This window comes from Phymastichus coffea, unplaced genomic scaffold (assembly GCF_024137745.1).
Source record: "Phymastichus coffea isolate CEN01 unplaced genomic scaffold, Cenicafe_Pcof_1.1 PCOF00026, whole genome shotgun sequence".
Taxonomy (NCBI): Eukaryota; Metazoa; Arthropoda; class Insecta; order Hymenoptera; family Eulophidae; genus Phymastichus; species Phymastichus coffea.
This window is the reverse complement of record NW_026706837.1, coordinates 222,901-247,119: the sequence shown is the minus strand read 5'-3', so window position 1 is coordinate 247,119 and position 24,219 is coordinate 222,901. Positions and strand designations below refer to the sequence as shown.

General features: G+C 29.2%; 1 protein-coding gene and 1 long non-coding RNA gene across 2 annotated transcripts in view; one reads left to right on the top strand and one right to left on the bottom strand.

The window, feature by feature from the left end:
- Positions 1-24,219, top strand: part of LOC131675581 (calreticulin) — a gene marked incomplete at its 3' end in the record, with an annotated part of 262,526 nt that overhangs the window by 19,332 nt on the left and 218,975 nt on the right. The gene's annotated exons all lie outside the window — the stretch shown is intronic.
- On the bottom strand, positions 21,568-23,954 carry LOC131675600 (uncharacterized). Its single transcript, XR_009303086.1, has 3 exons — positions 23,767-23,954; positions 23,484-23,581; positions 21,568-21,747 (listed from the first exon to the last, which is right to left on the bottom strand). It is a non-coding gene; the product is annotated as an uncharacterized LOC131675600 (long non-coding RNA).

Below are 24,219 nucleotides of genomic sequence, written 5' to 3'. Positions count from 1 at the left end.
CCAGTTCTCACCACGTGGAGGTAAAGGAATAATAGAGAACCTCTTTTTTTTCTTTTTTTTTCTATTTTTTTTTTTCTTTTTTTTGTTGTTTTTTTTCCTTTTTTTCTTTTTATATCTTTTTTTTTGTTTCCTTTTTTTTTTCTCTTTTTTTTTTCTTTTGTTTATTTGTTTTTATTGAATTCACTATTTATAACTAGAGTAAATAATGAAATAATAGATACGCGTATATATTTTTTCTTTTTATTGACTTATGTAAAGTTTGGAAGCAAGCAGAATAGGAATAAACATTGCAGCTTTCACACATTCTTTGAGTTCTCGTCGCACATTTTTTTAAATTTTCATAGTTTTTCTTTGACTTTACTGTGACAGATTTATGTGATTTATTTACGTTTGACTTTGCAAGGTAGTATCTAGCAAGTTCCAAAGCCATATCTTTTGTACCTATTCGTTTTTCATGTACTAGATTTCGAAGAACAGTTGCGTTAGCTATGGATGATTGAATAAATCGTAAAAACATAGGCCACGTCCATTTTTTGGCTTTCTACTTGAAATAAAGGAGTAACTCCTGCAGCCGTTGAAAGCACTGATACGGGTTTTGAATCCATGACCGTAATAAAATTTAGCCCACTATTTTTATCGTGATGGACAGAAGAAGTTCCTTTCTTAGATTTTTTATCTATGGTATTTTTTACGTTTACTCTATTAGTCCTCACCGTACCTGCTGCTTTTATGCCTACGTTTTTCAAGTGAACTAATAAATCAGGATTAGAAAAAAAATTATCAAAATATAGATGATATTGCAATAATGTTTTAGGTACAACCATTGCAAGTAGTTTTTGGATCATTAGCATTACCACGCGACTTCCCAAAGCGCATTTACTAAGTTTTTCTTGTTCATCAAAAGAATAAATGTTTGATCCTTTACCGCAATAAATATCACAGTCAAACAGATATCCTTGAGGGCTAGCAATGCCCCACAATTTACAACCCCAACGTTCGGGTTTATTTTGCATGAATTGTAATAAATCAATGGGACCGTGAAATTTTACCATCATTTCATCAATAGACAGTGCTGTCGAGAAAAAACCAAACTAAATCAAATTTTTTCTGAACATTTCAAGAACCTTTCGAACTCTCCATGCTTTATCATTATCATTTTTATCATCAGGTTTATTCAATTTTAATTTTGATTTGATGTTTAGAAATTTATTATGGCTCATTGCTGAAGCTGCAGGTTCACATGTAAAAAGTTGGTCTGTAGACCAATAATCCCTTTCTGATTTCCTTTTATTGAAAGTTGATAATATTATTATTCCTAAAAATACATCAAATTCATTTTCTGTGAGAGGATAACCATTTATATTTGTACTTTCAATAATATATTTTTTCATCTCTTGAGAGAAAAAAAGTTCAAACAATTGCACCAAAGAAGAATTATGTATCATCTTCTTTTGATGATCAGAAAGCAGAATATTATTTTCAAGGCCTTGATTATACTTGAATTCCCCATCAACCCATTCATATTCATGATCTGGTTCCAGCTTTGATTGATTTTCTGAGTAATTATCTAATACTTTACGATATGAAACTTTAGATATGTCATCAATGGGACAATGAGATTTAGGTCGAAAGTCTAATTCATTATCAGATTCAGAATTTGATTCACAATAAGAATCGTCAGAATCATTTACATCTGGAACATAGATTGCATTATACCCCCCATTTTCATACTCCTCGAATTCAAGATCATGAAGAGCTCGTTTTTGGCGTTTCGACTTACGACGATTAGACATTTTTAAAAAAATCGTATGTTTGACAAAAGAATATTGTAATCTCTAATTATTAATTATTTTATTATTGCAAAAAATATTGAAAGATTGTGTTTAAAATTTTATCACTTATATAAATAAAGGCTTTGAGTGAAGAAATACAAAAATCATCAAAAACTAAATTTTGATATCAGAATCAAATTTTCTTTCTCATTTATCATTATGGTCTAACATATGAAAATAATCGGTAATATATATTCTAAATAAAATTTTTAATTTCAGAACTTTATTATTGATGTGTATTATTTTTAATCATAGAATAATACTCTAAGGTAGTCTAGAAGATTATAAATAATATTATGAAATAAGATTACATAAAAATTGATAACATCAAACAGAGATATTTACCATAGTTTATAAAAATTAAACATATTTTGAAACTTTTTTTCATACAGAACCGTCTACATTCAATTTATCAACAACAAATAAATTATTTATGCTCAGCAAATAAAAAATCACTGCTTACCCGTTTTTCATGAAAATTGAACAATTTTTATAGTTTTGATACCATATTGGATCGCTTGTCTAAAATTTTTCAAAATCTAATAATAGCGTACCTAAAAAGTCCATATCACACCAACATTTATGTAAATTAAAAAATTTTAATAATTTATTTCAGTCATATTGGATCGTCAATCTTGAATTTTTTGAAGTCTAATAACAAATTAGTAATGAAAAAATAAAAAAAACCTCTGTAGACTAATTTTTATGAAAATCGATCAATTTTGAAGATTTTCGGCCGCCATATTGGATCCGCCATTTTAAATTTTCAAAATCTGACAACAGATTCTTGATCAGCGATCCAAAAAACCCCCATATACGAATTATCATAAAAACTGAATAATTTCGAAAATTTTCAGCTGCTATATTGGATCCGACATCTTGAATTTTCAAGATCTGATAACAGATTCAATATCAGCAACTCAAAAAACCTCCATAATGCAACTTTCATAAATTTTACAGCATTATAAATAAGTTTATGCACATATATCTAAACGAACAAAAAAATGTTGGCTTCTGGCCGCCATTTTGGGTCCGCCATCTTGAAAAAAAAAATTTTCTACTCCAACATTTTAAATGTGGGGATCCATGGACGCAAAAAATTCACAAATTAGATAAATCCACAAACATTTTCGATGTGAAAATAAATAATTAAAAACTTTTACCGTTCGAAATTTCATGTTTTTTGTTAAATAAACAATCATAACTTTTTTAATAATCATTTCTTCAAAATTCTGGCTGCGCCAATCGAAAGAGCGAACAATTTTATGTCGACTATGACTATTCCCAATTTTTTTGCAACCGATTTCATATTAAATAAAATCGTTGAAAAATGTATAAAAAAACGTTCATTTGGGCGGTAATGGGTTAACTTTGTTAAAAATCCAAAGGATTCACCAGATGTTGGAGGTACTTCGGGCAGAAGCTGTTTTTGATTTCTGCATCAAATAGCAACTTTTTCATCAACGTTGATGAAATCGCCATCCAGTTTTACTTCTTGGTAAATATTCTCTTATAAAATTAAGATAATTTCTTTATTATTACTAAAACCTGTTTTGGAAAATCCATTTTTAATCGTTTTGGAGCTAATTTGATGCCACGCATTAACGCACATTCTCATGGCTTGCAAAATGTTAATTTTTATGCTGTTGTTCGAGGCGATATATTTATCAAGGATATCTCGAATTTGAATAGAGCAATATCTAATTTTGAAAGAATTTATAATGGCTTGGTCCATAGGCTAAAGAATTGACGGCATTTTAGGAGGGAAATATTACATAAAGTATAAATAAAGGAAAATAATATATGTTGAGAACGCTAAAAATATGTTCACCCGCGAGTGAGCAGCAGGCTGACTGCCACATGGGTCAATCGTGCATGGAAAATAAAATAAAAATTTCCCAGGTGTCTCTGAAAAGAGGTATTGCGAGACACATTCGGATAAATATGATCAATATTGAGAAGAATGGTAAATTGATATGTTATATGAAATTCTGCGAATTTATTTCGGTGCAGTCGGTACCGTTAATTTATTTTAAATAAATTTTGAAATTTAATTTATAAATGTAAACAAACTCTCCAAATGGTTTCAGATGAACAATGGAAAAAACAGTTAAATTAAAATAATATATCTGTTGATATGGAGAAATCCTATGGAAAGCTTGATACCATGGACCAATACGTTAAAAAAGAAACAAAATTTAATTGTTAGGCGCAGCTGATGGTTCTATCCTATCCTTACCCTTGCCTTATATTTATTTTTATTTTTAATTTTTATACTTTTTACATATTTTATTCCTATCTTATCTTTAAAAAAAGATGAGTCGCTGACATCCAGCCTTGTGATTTGTTGATGCAAAAATAGAACGCGAAGTTTTGAATTTTCCTATACTTTGAAATATTATTATTATATATCAAAGAGTGTAAGATTTCTATTTTAGCGATAAATTCAATTTATGAATAATTAACATGGATAATAAACTGCAAGAATGGAAATATGTTAGTAAATTGGTTTAAGAACATAATACGTTATGTTTTGAAATTATTTGTACAAATTGTTAATTTTATAACCATCTCCGATAGTACAATCAATATCGTTGTATTAAAATTTGGTAGAAAGAAAAAGAGAATGAATAAAAATAAAATAGGGACTACATATTTATTTTTTGTATATTTTTAATTAAAACGTATGCGAACAAAGGAAATTAATTATCAAAATATTAAACCCGTTAAATTAGAAGAATATTCACGGGTGTTTTCATAGTGGCAGCAAAAAGTACACGATGTTAAATGTATTACTCATACTAATATAAGATTGGGGCCATAATCACTACTATTGAATATGTAAGTTTAGTGTTGTATAATAGTATACGTGACGTGTTTTCGAGTAGACACACACGTCGTTAGTGTCCTTTTAGCAAACGAGTGACACCACAACTCGATGTGGTGAATTGCTGCATGTATGAGGCCCCGCTCACTTAACGCTCGCAAGTTAATTATTAAATATATTTTATATATAGGTATATTTATGGGTCATCAATAATAAAAAAAAATCAAATAACTAGAATATATTTATATAGAGGTCCTTCTACTACTATTGCAAATATAGGCATGATTATTTATATATGTATAATAAAATAATTATATAAGTCGAAACTCTCATTAGTCTCGACTCTACTGGTTAAAGACAAAGGTATTAAAGGTAGTAATAGGGCTGCGATTTAAACTATTGAAAAATTATTCGTAACAATAAATATACTACTAAATTTATATATATTTCCGAATTACAGGTAATAATCTATTCGTTAAGGAAATTTCTCTTGAAGCCGATTTATCGTTGATTTAATTATAATTATGTATAGTTGAAGTTAAAGCTTACTCAAGAGTTTCAGCAATTTGGAACCGAGTTCTTTTAAATATAGTCAAAATATTGCCGACGTACTATTTATCCTGTACACATGCATATCATGTTATCTGGGGACGTGCTTAATTTTTAAACACTTCGTCAGCGTAGGCTATCATACTATGTAATCGAAAAGATGATATTACGCTGGTCCGACCGGTATTTATAACAATAAATGAAAAGAGTCGCGAGAGCAAAATACCAAAGCCAAGATAGTTAAGAATTTAACAATCGCATACACATATACATATATATATATATATATATATATATATATATGTAGTTATACACAAAATGAATACGTGGAATTTGCCAAATGGTAATTACTCCAAGAATTATTATTATTATAGAGAAATAGGTAAGAAGAAGACAGTTTTATAATAATGAACCTTGAGTTTCTTACTTGTTAAATGTTTATTCGTTATTATTATTAATAGACTTGTCCTTGAATTTATATAGTTGTATATATATGTGTATATTGTTAGAATATTTGTCCAAGAAATATAATCTTTTATTTTAAATGGTCCTTATAATAACTATTGTCCTTGCAATAAGGAATTGTACTAGAATTTGTCTGATCGTACGCTATATACGTATATATATATATATATATATATATACGAGGTGTGATCAAAAAGTAAGGTGAATTTTGAAATTTAACGGGCTACGTCCGTTCGATCTTCGACTTTTTTATTTGGTTATGTCGGTACACTCGTCTAGAACATACGTTCCAAATTTCAGCTTTGTAGTATGTTTGGTTTGTTTGTGAGAGGCATGAAGGTTAGAAGTGTTTTGCGTGCTCCACAATTTGCTGCTGTCTAAAAACATGGATCAAAGAGTTTGCATTAAATTTTGTGTGAAAAATGGAATCGAATGTTCCAAAACACTTGAAATGCTGAAAGTGGCATACGGTGAGTCTACTTTAAGCCAAAAAAATGTTTACAAGTGGTATAAACTCTTCCAAGAAGGCCGAGAAGACACCGACGACGAACCTCGTTCTGGACGCCCCAGCACATCAACAACTGATGAGAATGTTGAAGAAGTGAAGAAAATAGTGTTGGGAAATCATCGAATTACCATTAGAGAAATTGCTGATGATATTGGCATCTCATTTGGTTCGTGCCAATCAATTTTGACGAGTGTTTTAGACATGAGACGTGTGTCAGCGAAGTTTGTTCCGAAATTGCTCAATTTCGACCAAAAGAAACGTCGCATGAGCATCGCCCAAGAGCTACTGAATGACGTCAACGATGATCCAGATTTACTCAACAGGGTTATAACAGGTGACGAAACATGGGTATACGGTTATGACGTCGAGACTAAGACTCAATCGTCCCAGTGGAGGCATTCTGGATCACCAAGACCAAAAAAAGCACGCCAAGTTCGATCAAATGTAAAGGTTTTGCTTACAGTTTTCTTTGACTGCAGGGGCGTGGTGCATCATGAGTTCTTGCCACAGGGTAGAACAGTAAATAAGGAATATTACCTGCAAGTTATGCGCAATTTGCGCGAAGCAATCCGCCAGAAACGTCCGAATTTGTGGAAAAATAAAAATTGGCTTTTGCACCATGATAACGCCCCTGCTCACACATCGTTGCTTGTGCGCGAATTTTTGGCTAAAACCAACACAGTAACGATGCCACAGGCACCGTATTCCCCAGATCTGGCTCCCTGTGACTTCTTCTTGTTCCCAAAACTGAAGAGGCCCATGAAAGGACGGCGTTTTGCCACGATTGAGGAGATAAAGACGGCATCGAAGGATGAACTAAACAAGATCACAAAAAATGATTTTTTGAAATGCTTTGAGGATTGGAAAAAGCGTTGGCACAAGTACATTATATCCGAGGGGGATTACTTTGAAGAAGATAAAATAAAAATTGATGAATAAATAAATATTTTTTGAGAAAAATAAAAATTCACCTTACTTTTTGATCACACCTCGTATATAATAATACGTTTATTATTGCTGTTACTTTCGTCACGCGTATACGTTAATCACTGAGAAAAAGAATATAAATATACTGATTTTAGGAAATAATAATAATAAAAACTGGTTGACAAGAAACTGAGATGAAAACTGTAAGAAAAGAACCGAATAAAAAATTGTACGTAATTCTGAAGAGGATTTGAACTGTGATACGACTGGACGTCATTAACTCTGGCTCGAGACTGCTTTGTTAGGCGTGGGCGATACAGTAATGCGGCGCGAGAGTGTTACTACGCCGACACTGCATTACTACGCGGCCGCCGAACCGCCCACGCGCGCTGAATGCGTACGACTAATACGCGCGGCGCAATTATACATAATACTAATACATATAAAAAATTTTTTTTTACATTACATTATTACATATATCAGGATTAAGTGAATTCAAAAGTTGTCACTTAACAGTATAATAGCGTTATTGATCTTAGGTCGAATTAATATTTTGAATAATTTTTCCGATATATCTTGAAATGAGTAAAAGTTTATCGATTTTTGAGAAAAAATGGGTGCATGTTCTATTTTTATTCATCAATAAATATTGACGTATGTAGTCTATTTTAAACAGCATGATTTATTCGTGTCCATTGAAATCTTGAAGTTGACATGTAAAAGGTTCAAATAATGTAATAAATAATAACAAAATATTTAAAAAAAAAAGACTAAATAACACTAGTGTAGTGAGTACTTGGATACGAAATTCGGGTTTCCTGATAAAAAAACGTAAATCATCGAAAAAAAACAGATGAAAATTGATTTTAGCACACGTGTCATGTAGAAACAACACCATATTAAATCTGCCATCTTGAAATTAAAAATAAATTTAAAAAGGTTTAAAAACGGAGTAATTCATGTCATGGTGAGTGGCTTCTAGACTAGTGTAGAGCTATTTTTTAGTACGCAAAAATCCGATTTTTTCAAAATATTTTTCAAATATTTGCGGGGAATTGATCTACTTTTGGAAAAAACTTTTCATAACCATTCTGGGAAAATTTCCACATCAATTTTGACAATTCCATTCGAAAGTACACGTTTTAAATTCAAAATATCTGAAGCCCGAACTTTTTTAACCTTTTTACTTATAAAGTTATAGACTCAAAGATAAAGTACATTTTCATGTCATTTTATACGAAAAGAGGTAAAAAAATATTTGTTATCTTCTACTCACTCGTTATGAAAAAGTTATGGATAGATCTAAGTGAAAAAATTTGGAATTATTCCTCATGATATATTGTTTCTCATATATTTCCCGAATCCGATATCTGTTTTTGTTTGTCTACAAAAAATTGTAACCTGAAAGTTGCCAAAATTCGAAATTTTTATCGATAAGAGTCCGTTGTGAATTTTCGAACATCAAAAATTTGTAGATAGTGCTTTGTTTGTTAATGTCTCAAGATTAAGGGTATCAGTTTTTAGCTCTTAATTTCATTAAAAAAAATTATATGAGTAGAAGCGATTGAATGAAGTGGCATGGAGGTTTTCCGGCACATTTAAGCAACATTTTTCTTAATAACTTATTTCTACACTCCATGCGACAGTGCGTTTACGCACGCTCGGTCAAGAAAGTGCTGGCAAAATTAAATGTTGCACACGACACATGGAAAAATATAATTGTATACATGGACGAGAAGTTAATTTTATCCTCATGGATAAAATCATCTTCTCTCACGAGTTTAGAAATTTACTATATAAAAACACCGCTTAATATATTGTTTTAAGAGCGGTAATCGTTTCAGAATTTTATAAACTTTATTTTATTAAAGTTTCATAACTTTTTCCGAGGTTTACCTATACTATTTTTCAGTCAAAAAGAAAGAAAACCTTTTCTATGTGTTTACGAAAAAATTTGAATCTTATAAGAATTCAATTCTTATAAGAATCAATTTTTTTTTCATTTTATTAAAAAAATAAAAACATTGAAAAACTTGGAAGAAAGTAACGATATTTCAACAAAATAAAGCTTAAAAAATTATCAGGTCATTAACGTATTAAAAAAAATTAATCAGTATTATTAATGAAAATGTTGTTAAAAAGTGTTGAAAATCCTTCGTTTCACTAAATCTCTGCTACAATTTTTTCAAAGAAACATTAAGTGCTAAAGACTGATACACATATTATTAACCTTTTAAGGACGGGACTGGTCGATATATCGACCACCAATTTTGTCAGGCACTCCACGTGACATATTCTTTCATTTTATGCACAAATATTGTGCAAAAAAAAAAGTCAAATTTTAACGTAAAAATCCCCGTCCTTAAAAGGTTAACAAACAAGGCAGTATGAACTAACTTTAGATTTTAAAAAATTCGTAAAAGACGTTAAACGACTTAAGTTACGTGTTTCATGATGTTTTTGTTTACAATTTTTTCTGAATATACAATAATACATACCGAAATCTGGCATAGATTATAAGAAACTACAAACTTTCAGGAATATGTGTTATTTTTTTTGGTGTATTCTATTCATAAATGAGGTAATGTCAGCGAGTTAAATAAAAGCTTTTAAACGTGTAGGGAGAAATGATAATAATTTTTTCTAATCATGTTCAATTATTAAATGCTAGACTGTAAATTTAATTATGAAAAAAGTAGGACGTACGACTTTCACGTATCTTCGATGGTATTGTTACCAACGCAAAAATTTAACAGATGAATGTATAAACAAACCTTTATAGTATGTAGAATATGTACCTACTGTAACATTTTTGTTTAAAAATCTGATCGTACCTTTTTTTTAGAACTTCTCAAAGTAGTTGAATTGAAATTATAATTATCTAAAAAAAAAAAACTTTTAACAAAGTGAAAAGTTGCATGAATGCTTTATTTGTCTTTTAATAATCAAATCAGTTTTTATTTATATCATACCCTTTACAGCTCACTATGTATCAATCAAAATTTATTAATTGTTTCTAAACTCTTGAAAGTAGTGAAATCTATATAACAGTGGCACAGATGCTAAAAACGAGTTTCAGATATTTTTCATAATTTTAATATATTTTCACAACTTTATAAACATTTTAATTATTATAATTTACGTATAAGTAATGTTTCAATCAAAATTTATTAATTGTTTCTAAACTCTTGAAAGTAGTGAAATCTATATAACAGTGGCACGGTTGCTAAAAACTATTTTTCATAATTTTAAATATATCAAGGATGCGTAAAAAATGTTTATGAAGCTTTCAAAATAATGAAAATTCTTATATTTTCTTATTACTTTCTTTGATTTTCACTTTGCAAGTTTTTAAATTTTTGAAATTAGTGAAATCTATCGTAAAATGGCACGGATGATATTATATTTCAGATGCCTTATATAACTGAAATAAGTACAATTAAATATTAACAACACAATTTCTAGCAAATCAAATAGCCAGGTATTATTTATACCTTAAAATTTTCAATTATTTCGATCGATTTTTGGCAACTTTTATTCTTGCCGGGCCTGTCCGCCAATACGATCGTCAATACAAGCATGTAAAATACAAAATAATATAAATAGATTTTTCCTACTTGCGTATAACTCAAAAGAATTTTATGTTAAAAAATTACGAGGAAATGTACACGTCTAAATACTATAAAAAAAATTTATTTCGCCATGTTTCAAAGAGATTATTTCGCCATGTTTCAAAGAAAATATCTAAATACTATAAAAAAATTTATTTCGCCATGTTTCAAAGAAAATATTTCGATATAATTTTGATAGTAAACAATGTTAAACTACCTTTAGCAATTGTTTAACAACGCAATGATTAATACAAAAGTATTCCATATTTATCAATTGACTATAAGAGTGACCTGATCATTTCATTAGACTCTTACGAATACAAATTGATTAAAAATTATTGAAGTATTACATAATGATATGTGTACGGATAATTAAAAACTAGCGGTAAATTAATCATTTTATTCCAACAACAGGCGACAGACCCGGCAAGAATAAAAGTTGCCAAAAATCGATCGAAATAATTGAAAATTTTAAGGTATAAATAATACCTGGCTATTTGATTTGCTAGAAATTGTGTTGTTAATATTTAATTGTACTTATTTCAGTTATATAAGGCATCTGAAATATAATATCATCCGTGCCATTTTACGATAGATTTCACTAATTTCAAAAATTTAAAAACTTGCAAAGTGAAAATCAAAGAAAGTAATAAGAAAATATTAGAATTTTCATTATTTTGAAAGCTTCATAAACATTTTTTACGCATCCTTGATATATTTAAAATTATGAAAAATAGTTTTTAGCAACCGTGCCACTGTTATATAGATTTCACTACTTTCAAGAGTTTAGAAACAATTAATAAATTTTGATTGAAACATTACTTATACGTAAATTATAATAATTAAAATGTTTATAAAGTTGTGAAAATATATTAAAATTATGAAAAATATCTGAAACTCGTTTTTAGCATCTGTGCCACTGTTATATAGATTTCACTACTTTCAAGAGTTTAGAAACAATTAATAAATTTTGATTGATACATAGTGAGCTGTAAAGGGTATGATATAAATAAAAACTGATTTGATTATTAAAAGACAAATAAAGCATTCATGCAACTTTTCACTTTGTTAAAAGTTTTTTTTTTTTAGATATCACTTATTTCAACGTAGGCTATAATTATCATTCTTTGAAACGGTAAAAATACTCGTAAAACATGGCGTTAACACGCAATAGAAACGCTGAAACATGGCACTGACATATACACATTAGAAATATTGAGTGAATCATTACTCGTTTGCAAGTTTATACTTTTATTGAAAGGTGTTTGGGGTTGGGGGTTGGGCTGATGTACTTGCAATAATACTGGTACACTGAAAATGTTAATAAATCGTAGCGCAGATTTTACCATCCAAAATGACAAAAATATGGCGGTTCTACACGAAACCATTGAATGCGAAATTTTAATTTTTACCGGTATAGACATAAATAAAAAGAATACCCTAAAATGGCAGGAAAGGTATAACTCATCCGAGAGAAAGTTAGTTCTCAGGTGTCAATTAATCATTGCACATGGATATATTATAGATCATATTTAGATCATTAATATTATTTAACCATCGCTTGTATATTGAAACAAGTAGAAACTGTTGAATTTTTTTTAATAAACAAAATTGTTGTCAATCATGCTGTCACTGCAGATTCGCCTATTTTACCTGGATTTACAGCATTGCATATTGTTGGAAAATATTCTTGCATTTGTATTAGATGTATAAATTGTATTAGATATCTATTATCGATTTATATCTTTTTTGAGGGGCTTTAATTTGTTTTAAAAACATTATACAATTATATTTTATGCCTTTGGTACATGGTTTTTTAAAAATTCTATAATATTTTTGTATTTATTTTCATTGATGACTATTCGAATAATTTTTATTGAATGAGAATTTCCAATCACGTGACGGTAAAGATTATAATTTTTTTCGAGGACCGTTAATCTGTTCTAAGAATATTATGTAAATGTCTTTCGATCCTTTAGGCCATGGCTTTTTAACGCATGAAGAATCAGATACATGAAACCAGTTTGTCTCTTCGCGTAAGACATTGAAGTAATATCCATATTCCAAGTCTTTCCCACTATAGAAAATTGCACTTATTACTCTGAAACATTTATCACCGATAGAAAGTTTAGTCTTTGGCACTTCATTAATCTTAAATCCAGCTAATTTCGTTTTGTTTGAAAATAATGGTAGTCTGATTATCAAAATTCTTTCGGGTTCAATAGAAAGAGATACTTTATGTTGTTTTTCATATTGACATTTATTGTCACAATGTTCTCGAACATCACGCCATACATTAATATTCTCATCAATAATTTGTTGCAATGTATAAGCGCCATTAATTTGGGAGTTTAAATACAAGGTAAAAATATAATTTGATTTTATAATAGGATCAGGTCTAAAATCACATCCCGGGCATCTAATTCCAATTGTTAGTTCATGCTCAGTAAGTTTGCGTATTATTTCAAATTTTGTGCAAATATCTAATAAATAATCTGCAGCATCTTTTTGAATAAGTAGTAAATATTCAGTGTTCAGATAATTTGCAAGTGGAACCAAATCAACTGATGTTTTTGATATATATTTGTTAAATATTTGTAAAAGGATGTCTTGCTGCTTACATTCAAGCAAACATTTTCTGATAAGTTGACAGTGAAAAAGACTTTGTATACATGATTTTGCATACGATAAGCTATTTTTATCTTTTAATGGTTGGATAAAGTCAGTCAATGGACGTTCAAGAATATTATTACGATTATCGGCTTGAACCTGCAGTGCATGACGCGAAACAGACCATACACTGTCAAATATCTTGTTATTTTTATATGGATCCGTGTCTGGTATATTATAAGTATCAAGATCTGGGCGATGTTCTTTTCTCAATCTATTATATTCTCTTATAGCTGACTCGTTAGCTTTGATACTAGAAGGATCGAAATTAATTAAATGTAAACCTTCTAATTTAGTAATCCTGGATAAAGCTACATATGTTTGACCACAACTAAAAATGCTATTTCCTGCTTCTACAACAGCATTTTCTAAACTTAAACCTTGACTTTTATGAATAGTGATAGCATAACTGAGACAAAAAGGAAATTGTTCTCTAGTAATGAATACTTGATCCATTATTTGAAATTGATATTCTAATCGTTTGATAGAATACTCTTGATTCGATTGAAGTTTAATGGTAACGCTATCTATACCTGTTTTTCCTTTGCTCACTGTAATAACTGTTGCTATAGTTCCATTAACTAATCCAATAGACACATCGATATTCCTTCGTATCATAATTTTGCAACCTATTTTTATTGTGATCACTCGAGAAATACCACATGCGTTGTCATCGTCTTGATTTAAAATTTTCAAAACCCTTTTTTCTAATCTTTTGGGGCATTTGTAACAATCATTAGCAATTAACTTTATCTCTTCTGCCTCTAACTTATCCAACATGGTATTATTAAGCATTGCACACATATCTTTAGTTGGCATCAAGCACACTGTATTATTTGGCAAATTATTAAAATATTCGTATAATTCATGAAGAGAAATTGAAGGAGTATGACTAGAAAAAGGAATCTTTCTCTTTTGTAATGTTTCTATATCGGAGTTGGCTAAATAACCCAATCTCAATTTACCTAAAATTTCTGAGTAAACTTTATCATTTTTCTGTCTCATATTTATAGTCAATTCCTCATATTCGAACAAAGTCCATAAATTAAATGACAACATGCCTTTAATATATTTTTCAATTTGCGATCTTGTTAGTGCAATGAAAGCAAAATCTTCTCGCACAGGTGGTAGTTGCAATAAATCACCAAATACTACAATATTTATTTTACCAAACCAACCGTCTTCTTTGTCCGATGTACAAAAAATCTCTGCCAGACGTAAGTGAATATACATAAGGGTTATATTTGATATCATCGAAATTTCATCAATGATAATAAAGTCAACATCCTTTAAACTTTGTCGTAATCTTTTCAACGCATTATCGGATAAAGGTTTATATTTTGCTGTGCCTCCTTGCTCTACAGGTAATTGTAATAATCTGTGGATTGTCAGTCCCTGGATATTAAATGCTGCAATACCAGTTGGAGCAGCAACAGCGGTGTTTTTGTTTCTCTTAAGTTTGTTCCATAAAACCAAGTTCTCAATTAGGTAACTTTTACCAGTACCTCCAAATCCGCTAACAAACATTCTTATTACTTTATTTCCAGATGATATTGCAGATGTAATTGTATTAAATATTCTCAATTGATCAGTATTGAAATTTTTGATAGATTGATCTATGTCAATATCGTCTTTTTTTTCACAGACCTTTTCAATTAAATCTTGAACATCTTTTATAACTTGTAATGCATCAAGAGGATCAGCGTTTTCCAGATGTTCTGATGTTTGAGTCAACGTCTTTGCTAATTCTTGTTGCTCAATTAATTTATTAGCTTCATCCATGGCACTTTGAATCATCTGTATTTTATCATGATATTTAAGTGCTGCAGATAATTCATCCTTTATTTCAATAAAAGCATTATGATATGTGTCTTGTTTTCCTTTTAGTTCCTCAGTTTTTCTCCATGGTTTAAATAATATTAGTATAGAAAAATAGTAGGGTTCAGGTTGTGTTTGAGGATTGTATTTCATATGAAGAATTAAACGTGCTTGTTTTCTTTTTCTACAATATAAATTTTCATCCATTTTATAATATTCAGCTTTGCGAATTGGCTTTTTTTTCCATATATCAAAAAATCTAGCAAAATCGTATAAACATATAGTTTCTAACTCTTTAGGGCGCTTTGGATAGTATGTATCTACTAAATTATCACAAAAAATGTCAGTTGAATCTTCAGGCAATAGCTCCAACTCATCTTTCCGTTTTAATTTTCTCTTTTTCTCAAAGCCAACATCAACCCATAGAAAAGTAGTATTTGGATCAGTTTCATGAAGTGGATGACCTAATAAAGTATCAGCAGCTTCGATAGCTCCACATTCTCTGTGAGTAAGTCCGCGTAGACCTACGGTCCAAAGTCTACTACCAAGAGATCTATTCAATGCTATATCAGTAAGATCAATATTACTTTTTTCACCTTTTGTCCCATAACATGTAATGTAATATGTTAAAAGAAATGTTGATTCACCAATAAATTGAGCATCAGTGTTTCCTTCCCATAAAACAAATATAGCAGGCATATAATCATTTGTAAATCGTTCATTGAAATCTCGAGGCAGATCATAAAGCCTACTATTATTCTTTAACTTTCTACGATTTGTTATAGCCATGATAACAGCACGTAAAATAAACTCTTTTGTTATCTTTCGCGGAAATTCGAAACGGCAAGTGCTCATGAAACCACTTCGTGTTTTAGTTTTACGCATACAGTAGTCATTATGTTTATGTTGTTGATATTCCATAACTCTACGATACATATCTGGAGATGTATATTTATTGGGTATACGACATGTAATGTGTTGCATTATAAATTTCTTCACATCTTCATTCGAAGATATGCCAACTACTGGAGCATCTTTTATCCAGAAAATACAATGAAAATGAGGTAATCCTCGACCTTGATACTCACGAACATAATAGTAGTGCTTAATTTTTCCTATAGGTTTTGCGTCAGAAAGTAAATAAGCCATCATAGCTTTAAATTTTTGTCCGATATAAATTGCAGCTGGTACAGGATAGTCTACGATGAGTTGACTATTGGATCTAGAATCATTATCCAATGACTGATGATTTCGTATGAATTCACCTAAATCAGGCCAGTTCCATTCTGCCGGACTTAACGTTACAAAAAATGTAACTGGACCGTATTCCTGCGTCATACAATTCAGTTCTCTTCTTGGTCTTCGCCAGTATGCTTCAGTTCCTCTCAAGCGAGAAAATATAGAATAAAGATTGGATTCTAAAACATTTTCATCCAATTGTTTCTTGAAATTTCCTGCAGTGTATTTGTAACGTGTATCCAAAACATGTAACATGTGATAAATTCCTGCATTGAGATTTCTCATATTGCTATCATGTAGATAATAAAAAAGTAATTGTTTGCTTTCTCTAAATTGTGAATGTTTAGATGTTAATATATGTTTAATAAAATCAGAATCTCTTAATCTGATATCTCTCGGAACACGTTGGCCACATTCACCATAGGGATAAATGTCTGGAAAACATTTCAAATCTAAGTCTTTCTCATTGTAAGCTAAAGGATTTTCATAAACTTTTTTCATTTGATATAATTTTGTATCTGATTCATTCGGTTTTTTAACATGCAAAGCATTTATTGTATATTCATCGTAAAATGGGTCCGACTGCGATTTTGCTGTCAATAAAGCTTCTGGCTCAGGCATTTTAGTAATACCTGCAGCTTCCTTACTCTCTTGATCGACTTTGTTAGCAGAATCTTCTTCAACATATTCTAAATCTGTATCTTTGAGTTCATTCAGTAAATCTTCTGGATTAGTAGGAAGATTAATTTTTGAATAAAGAGTATTGTTTTCTTTGAGCCATTTCAAAGCATCCCATAGTCTTTTTACATTTACATATTCTTCCCAAATAATCTTACCTTTAGTAGGAATACTTCGAACCAATATATATAACTCATGAGCAGTGTTCAATGGATCGGTTTCTTTACACAATTTTCGTAACGTTTCATCTAAAGGTAGAGGCAAATGAAATACTTTCCCCACAAGTTTATCATGGCGAGCGTAATGAGGTAGATTTTTTTTCATAACAGTGCTTTTTTTCTGGATAACTTGAAATGCTTTTGCACGCTGAATTAAAATCTTTTCATACATGTTCAAACATTTCAATTCGTCAGGAATAGGTTTAAAGTAAAGATTATTTAAAAGACACGTAGGGGGTATAGCATTTTTTTTAAGTTTTTCCAAACAAGTTTTGCAAATCTTACCATTTTCAAATACTTCTATCAAATTATTATTTTCATAGTATTGCACTAAATTTGCCCAAGATTCATTTTTAATTCCTAATAATTCACATGCAACATTTGGTTCATATTTTTTAACATCTAGTACACTTTTATTGCGACATAATCGTTCGCAAGAAACACAAATATTTAATGGAAGATCGTTCAAACTGTTATAATAAATTTTTACGCCTTCATGAAGCTTCTTTAATATTTCAGTTTCATCTAATGATATTTCATCCGTACTTTTGCATTGAAATACCGAAAACGACGCAGCTTTAGATGCAATATCATTCAATGTATCCAAATCACAATTATTCAAAGCTTCATTAACATCTTGGATATTTCTGTAACATTTAAGTAAAGCATATATCATATCTTTAATTGCTCGTAAAAAAGGAAAATGACTAGCCATAGTTCGTAGTTTCAAAAATGTCGAATTGCACAAGAAAATTCCAATATGACAAACAATAGGATGACCAAGTTTTTCAGGATTTTGTGATTCGGCACTACATTTATCAAGGTTTTTTAAAAAATCATAAGCATCTGCATAAACCAAATTAATCAAATTTTCAAAAAGATTTCTAATCTCGTTCACAGTGTGAATATCAGGCATTTTACAATATTGACTGCATAACCAAGTATTTTGATTTTTTATGCCTTCAAGTAAAGGTAAGACATTAGTGGATTGTCCATTCTCATTCAACACTATGACATTCATTTTACTCGAATCCGTAACAAGTAATCCGTTCCCAAAGTCATAAATTGCTTCGAAAAAGTATGGCTCTGAATAAGAGGAATGCATTGAAGTTCCACACAAGGCTGCAATAGCATTATTAATATTTACATTGGTAATATTAATATCTCCTAAACGACTTAAACCAACTGTTGCTTTATCTCTTAATTTTTTTAATATAGACTTATTTTCTGATATAAATTTATCCCTAACTGAAATAACTCGAGTAATTAAATGTTCAGCTTTAATTTTAGCTTCTGAAGTAGAAGGAACATTTAAAAGCGGTATAATTTTTGCAACCCAAGTTTGTTTCTCCTGAAATAATTTTCTTGTAGTGTGCTTCACATTGATGACAAAATATTTTCTTTTTATGTTTAAAGCACGTTGCCGCTTGCACTTAATTAATTTATCTTCCCGATGGAGTTTGTAATAGCTTTTTCTATCATCCAGTATTTTTTCTTTGCGTTTTTCATAATACTCCTTTTTATTTGCTAATATTTTATTTTTATTTTTCTCATAATACGTTCTATTCTTATCTCCTTTCTGAATGATTTCTTTTTTCATATTTGTCTGGGGATGATTATTCATGTAACGTAATTGACGTTTTCTACTTATAATATCTTTATTTTTTTGATAATACTCTTTGTCATAGTTTTTTCTTTTCGTTGTAATTGACTTCTTGATAACTTTGTTACTAGAAAAATTTATATTCTCACTAGATTCAGTACATGGCCTATAACTAAGAATTTTCCCGTCTGGAATTGAATTTTCTAACATGTTATTTGATTCCTTAATATTATACTTGCAAGGATTATGAAACTCTTCAACATCGTTTAATTCGCTTTTAATTTGAGTACTTGGAGCAATAATTTGTGGAATTGTAAAAGAATCTATTTGTGACTTGTTGTGATCAACAATTCGAAGCGTATTTTCAGTTATAACTAATGGTTTACGTTTTGCCTCAGGCAACCTAAAATCTAACATAGATTTTCTTTTCCGACAACTAGTAGACGTATTATTAAAATTGGAATTAATTACTGTATTGTTTGAATTTGAATATGAAATACCTTGAATTGATGGTTCTAGTAGCATTGATTCATTGTGTTCAACTTTTTGCAAGAAAATAACGTAAGCATCTGAAATAACATTTGGAGGAGTTATATTAGTTACGTTACTATCGCTGATTCGCAACCAATTGTCGTTCTGTCGTATGTAATTAATGTAATGTCCACTGCTATTAGATTGTCCAAGATGAACAATTACACTACTAATTTTGTATAGATTGTTATTGATTACAACATTTGTTAGTACATCTTTTAAAATAAAATTGTTAATTTTTAAAACTTCTGTACCTGTATGATAAAATAAATTATTTTGCATTATTAAAATGTTATTAGTAGTTGCCAAAGTTAATATTTCATCACATTTTCTCTTACTTTCATGACAAAAATCGCAATGTACATCACTTGGCTTAGGACTTTCTAAATTAATGTGAATCAATTCCTGTAATGCACACGTAAGTTTATCTAAAGAAATGGATAGAGGATATATATTGTTGTAATATGGATTCAGAACTTTTCTATTGTCACAGTAAGAACATAGCAATGTTGTTTGTAATTCATGTCGAACAGCCAATTTTATTTGTTGAAATTTATCGCACAAAAAACCAATGAACTCTGGTACATCTTGCTGACGATTTTGAACATAATCTTGATTTATAAATTTCCGTAAGTTGAGTATATCTACATGAACATTATTATTTTGATATTTTAATTTGTAATTGTTAAATACTTCATACAGTACATTGTGATGACCTGTTTCTATAATATTTCTAATTGATAAAAAATTAAATAAACTTTGTATGGAAGAATTTGCATAACAAGAAACACCGTCTAAATTAGGAAGTCCAGATATTTGCCAGTTAGTTTTCAAAGTAATATTTAAATTACCCACAACATTTTCTGAATATACTCCAAAGTTTCTTTTAGTTACAGATAAAATGTTAGAATCTAAACTTTCATTTGTGTTTGTTATTGAAGGAAAATGTTGTAATTCGTCACTTTCAAATATTCTATAAAGATGATCACGCATTTTTTCCTGAATATAATTTGTAGTTGAAGGATTCTTATTTAAAAATACAGTTGTGGCAAATGCTATAGCATATACACCGCAATCCTTATAATTTGTTTGGTTTTGGACTTTTTCAAAAATAAGTTTATCATTGTCGAATATTTCATTTTTAATAAAGTAAGGAAATAATTGTTTCAAAAATACTTCTATGCAAGGATGTAAATAATGTTGATTTAGTGAATCAAAGATATGTACGAACTTAGTATCATAATAGCAACAAACCCAGTGGCCACCAACACATTTACGACAATTATCGTTACAACTGTGTAATATTTGTAAATGCACAGAATCTTTTGGAATAGGTTGAATCCATTGTTTATACGGATCTTTCATAATTTTTTGTATCGAAAGAGTACATCTTGGCTGAAATATTGGTGGTTTTATTAAGGAACACTGTCTTAATATAGAATGAAATTTATCAATATGAGTGTCTTTTAACAAAGACCCATCTTTTATTATTAACTTATCTGTGTGGCACAATTTATATTTAAAAACCATAATGAATTGCAAGTTATTATAGTAAAATAATTAAAAATTATTAATAAAAACAGTGTTATGTGAGACCTATTATGCTCAATTGATCGTAAACGAAAGTTTTAATATTCGTTGAATACGTCTCAAGAATTATTTTACGCGTTGGATGAATGTAATTGTTTAAAAACGTTGATCGTATGTTCTTGTGTATATTGGTATCAAGGATGTAGATACAATTCCGGTACAGTATATGACGAAAGTATTATTTTTTTTATTGTTTTTAATGTAGGTAAATATACGACGAAAGTATTGATGTAGGTGAGTTATTGATTACTATGATATGGCACAAATTTAGTATGGTACAGGTTGAATAATGGTACGGTACAGGTATTATAAAAATACTATGATATCGTTCAAGTTTAGTGTAGTATAAATATAGTACGATGCAAGTACAATAATGGTATAGTTGAAATATTGATGTAGGTGAGTTATTGCGTACTATGATATGGTATAAATTTAGTATGGTACAGGTTGAATAATGGTACGGTACAGGTAAATTCTTTTCGGTATATATATGGTTGAATTGGTTATTTATTCAATTTATAGTACAAGCTTTTAATAAATATTAATATTACAATATATATTACAATATATAATTTAGCAGCAAACAAATGTGACAACCACTTCACTGTACTGTAGAATGTAGAATACCTACAGTACAATATAGTGCAGTAGACCTTTAACAAGTCGCTGAAGCCGCAACACCTGCAACAGACAATTAACAGTAATTAACTTATATTGAATCCTTCTAAGTACTATTTATAAAAAAATTTTACTAAAATTTTGATTCTAAGATATATGGAGCTATATTTAACTAGCATACTATTTAACGAATTTAATTCTTAAAAAGGAACAATAATGAATATTTTATTTCAATAATAATAGACAACACAACCGAGTATTCAAAATATCAAGTAGGTATATGTCGTAATATGTAAAATTATGGTTTATTTAAAATTATGGTTAGTGTTCAATTCAAGAAGTGACAATATATGTAAGTCCTTAACTCAACAAAAAAGTAAAAAAACTACTTCTATAGAGTGCACCAATATTAAAACAGTGCTGTAGATGTCAAAAAACGTATTTAGAATGTTTGAAAGTATGTATATGTGTATGAAACAAAAGTTTGGGACAATTCTACTAAAGTAACTGTGCCAGTAAAATCACTGAAAAGAAGATATCTATTTTATATTCTTTCAAAGTAAAATATTCTTTCAAAGTAAAATAAAAAATCTTGAAGTTATTGAAATAAACTTGTGGTCACTTTGAAATATGCATTTATTGAATGAAATGCAAAGAATATCAAAGAATTAGATAAAGCAAAAAGTAAAGTCATTTTTGGAGGATTTAATTTATAAATGAGTAAGGTATATATATATAAAATTAGCACACGTCAATTGAAAAGAATCAATTTAACTGTTTTTATTCACAAATTTGGAAAATATATTAAGAATGTTTCAAGAAAGAATGAGATTAAGAATTGTAGTACCACAAGCAGAATGTTGTGAGCAATAAGCATACAATTTTGCACCGATAACTTTAGAACATGGGCATGATTTTTTACTTTTAATGAATATAGCCAAAACAAATCCAATCATTGAAAAGAAAAAAATTTGCTTTATGCACTCTTCAAAATAACAAAAAATCTTCAAGTTATAGAAATAAACTTGTGGTCATGTTGAAATATGTATTTATTGAATGAAATGCAAAGAATATCAAGGAATCATTTAAATAAATGAGTAAGGTATATGTAAAATTAGCGCACGTCAATTGAAAAGAATTATTTTATACTGTTTTTCTTCACAAATTTTTAGAACATATTAAGAAAAGAAAAACATACAATTTTGCACCGATAACTTTAGAACATGGGTATGATCTCTTACTTTTAATGAATATAGCAAAAAAAAATCCCAAACTGTTTTGTGTAAATAAAAGAAAATCATACAATTTTGCACCGATAACCTTAAAACATGGGTATGATCTCTTACTTTTAATGAATATAGCAAAAAAAAAATCCCAAACTGTTTTGTATAAATAAAAAAAATTACTAAGAAATTAATATAAATGAGACTGAAAAGTAATGTTGAGAATTCAAGAAAAAGAAATGTAGTATTATAATCAGAATGTCATTATTAGTAAAAACACATTGGTTTAGGTTTAGAAAATTAATGTCATTTATTATTTTCAATAAATATGTCAACGGTGATAGCCAACGAAATTCTATAAAAGTAAAGTAAACTAAATTATACTTTATGGTAAGTATAAATCTTGAGACGTCTGAAGTTTGGATAAATTGTTTTGTAATAAAATATATTAATTCTTTAATTAAAAGCATTCATTTGGTTTATTATGCTACAATTTTATTGAAATTGTACTATGAAATTAAAATTATAATAGAAGCTATCGCTCATAAAATAAGAAATTTGTTGAATATAACTTACCAAGTTATGTCTATTGTAAATGTTTGAATTTCTTTTTATCTATCAGGATGATTTCTACACCTTAAAATCCTCCATCAGTAAAAATATGGCGACAGTGTCTGAAATTTATGTTTTATTTAATTCTTATCTATATGATCAAAGTAATAAAATCCAGTGTCTAATGTAACATAACTTTTAACATTTTTTATAATTAGAAGTATTAATCAACTATTTATTGCAGAGAGAGAGAGAAAGAAATTATAATCATAACAAATAGTTTAACCTCATAAGTTTTGTTACTTACCAATTACCAAATGAGTAGAATTATTCACATCCACCAGTATAATTAATCACGTTCACGGAACCCGCGACCAGTAATAAACGAGGACGATATAAAACTTTTATTTGTACAACTCTTTAAAATTAATAATTAAGGCTAGAAGCAATAAGCACTTATAGAATGATTCTGACATCTGGCACTTCCAAACAAGAACTGGCGCGGATCATGATTTAAGCCACTGCGCAGCTATGCCTGCGCCGGTCGATTATATGATTTTTAAGAGAACTCTAATTATGAAAAATAAACTAAAACTTACATTTTTCAAACTACAGTAAAAAAAACTAAGCCATTTATAATAAAATACAAATATATTTTATTGACAACTGTACGGAACTCATAAAACTAATACATATTTCGATTTTAATAACTTTATTATTATACATTTATATATTTTTAAATAACTATTGGAATAGCATA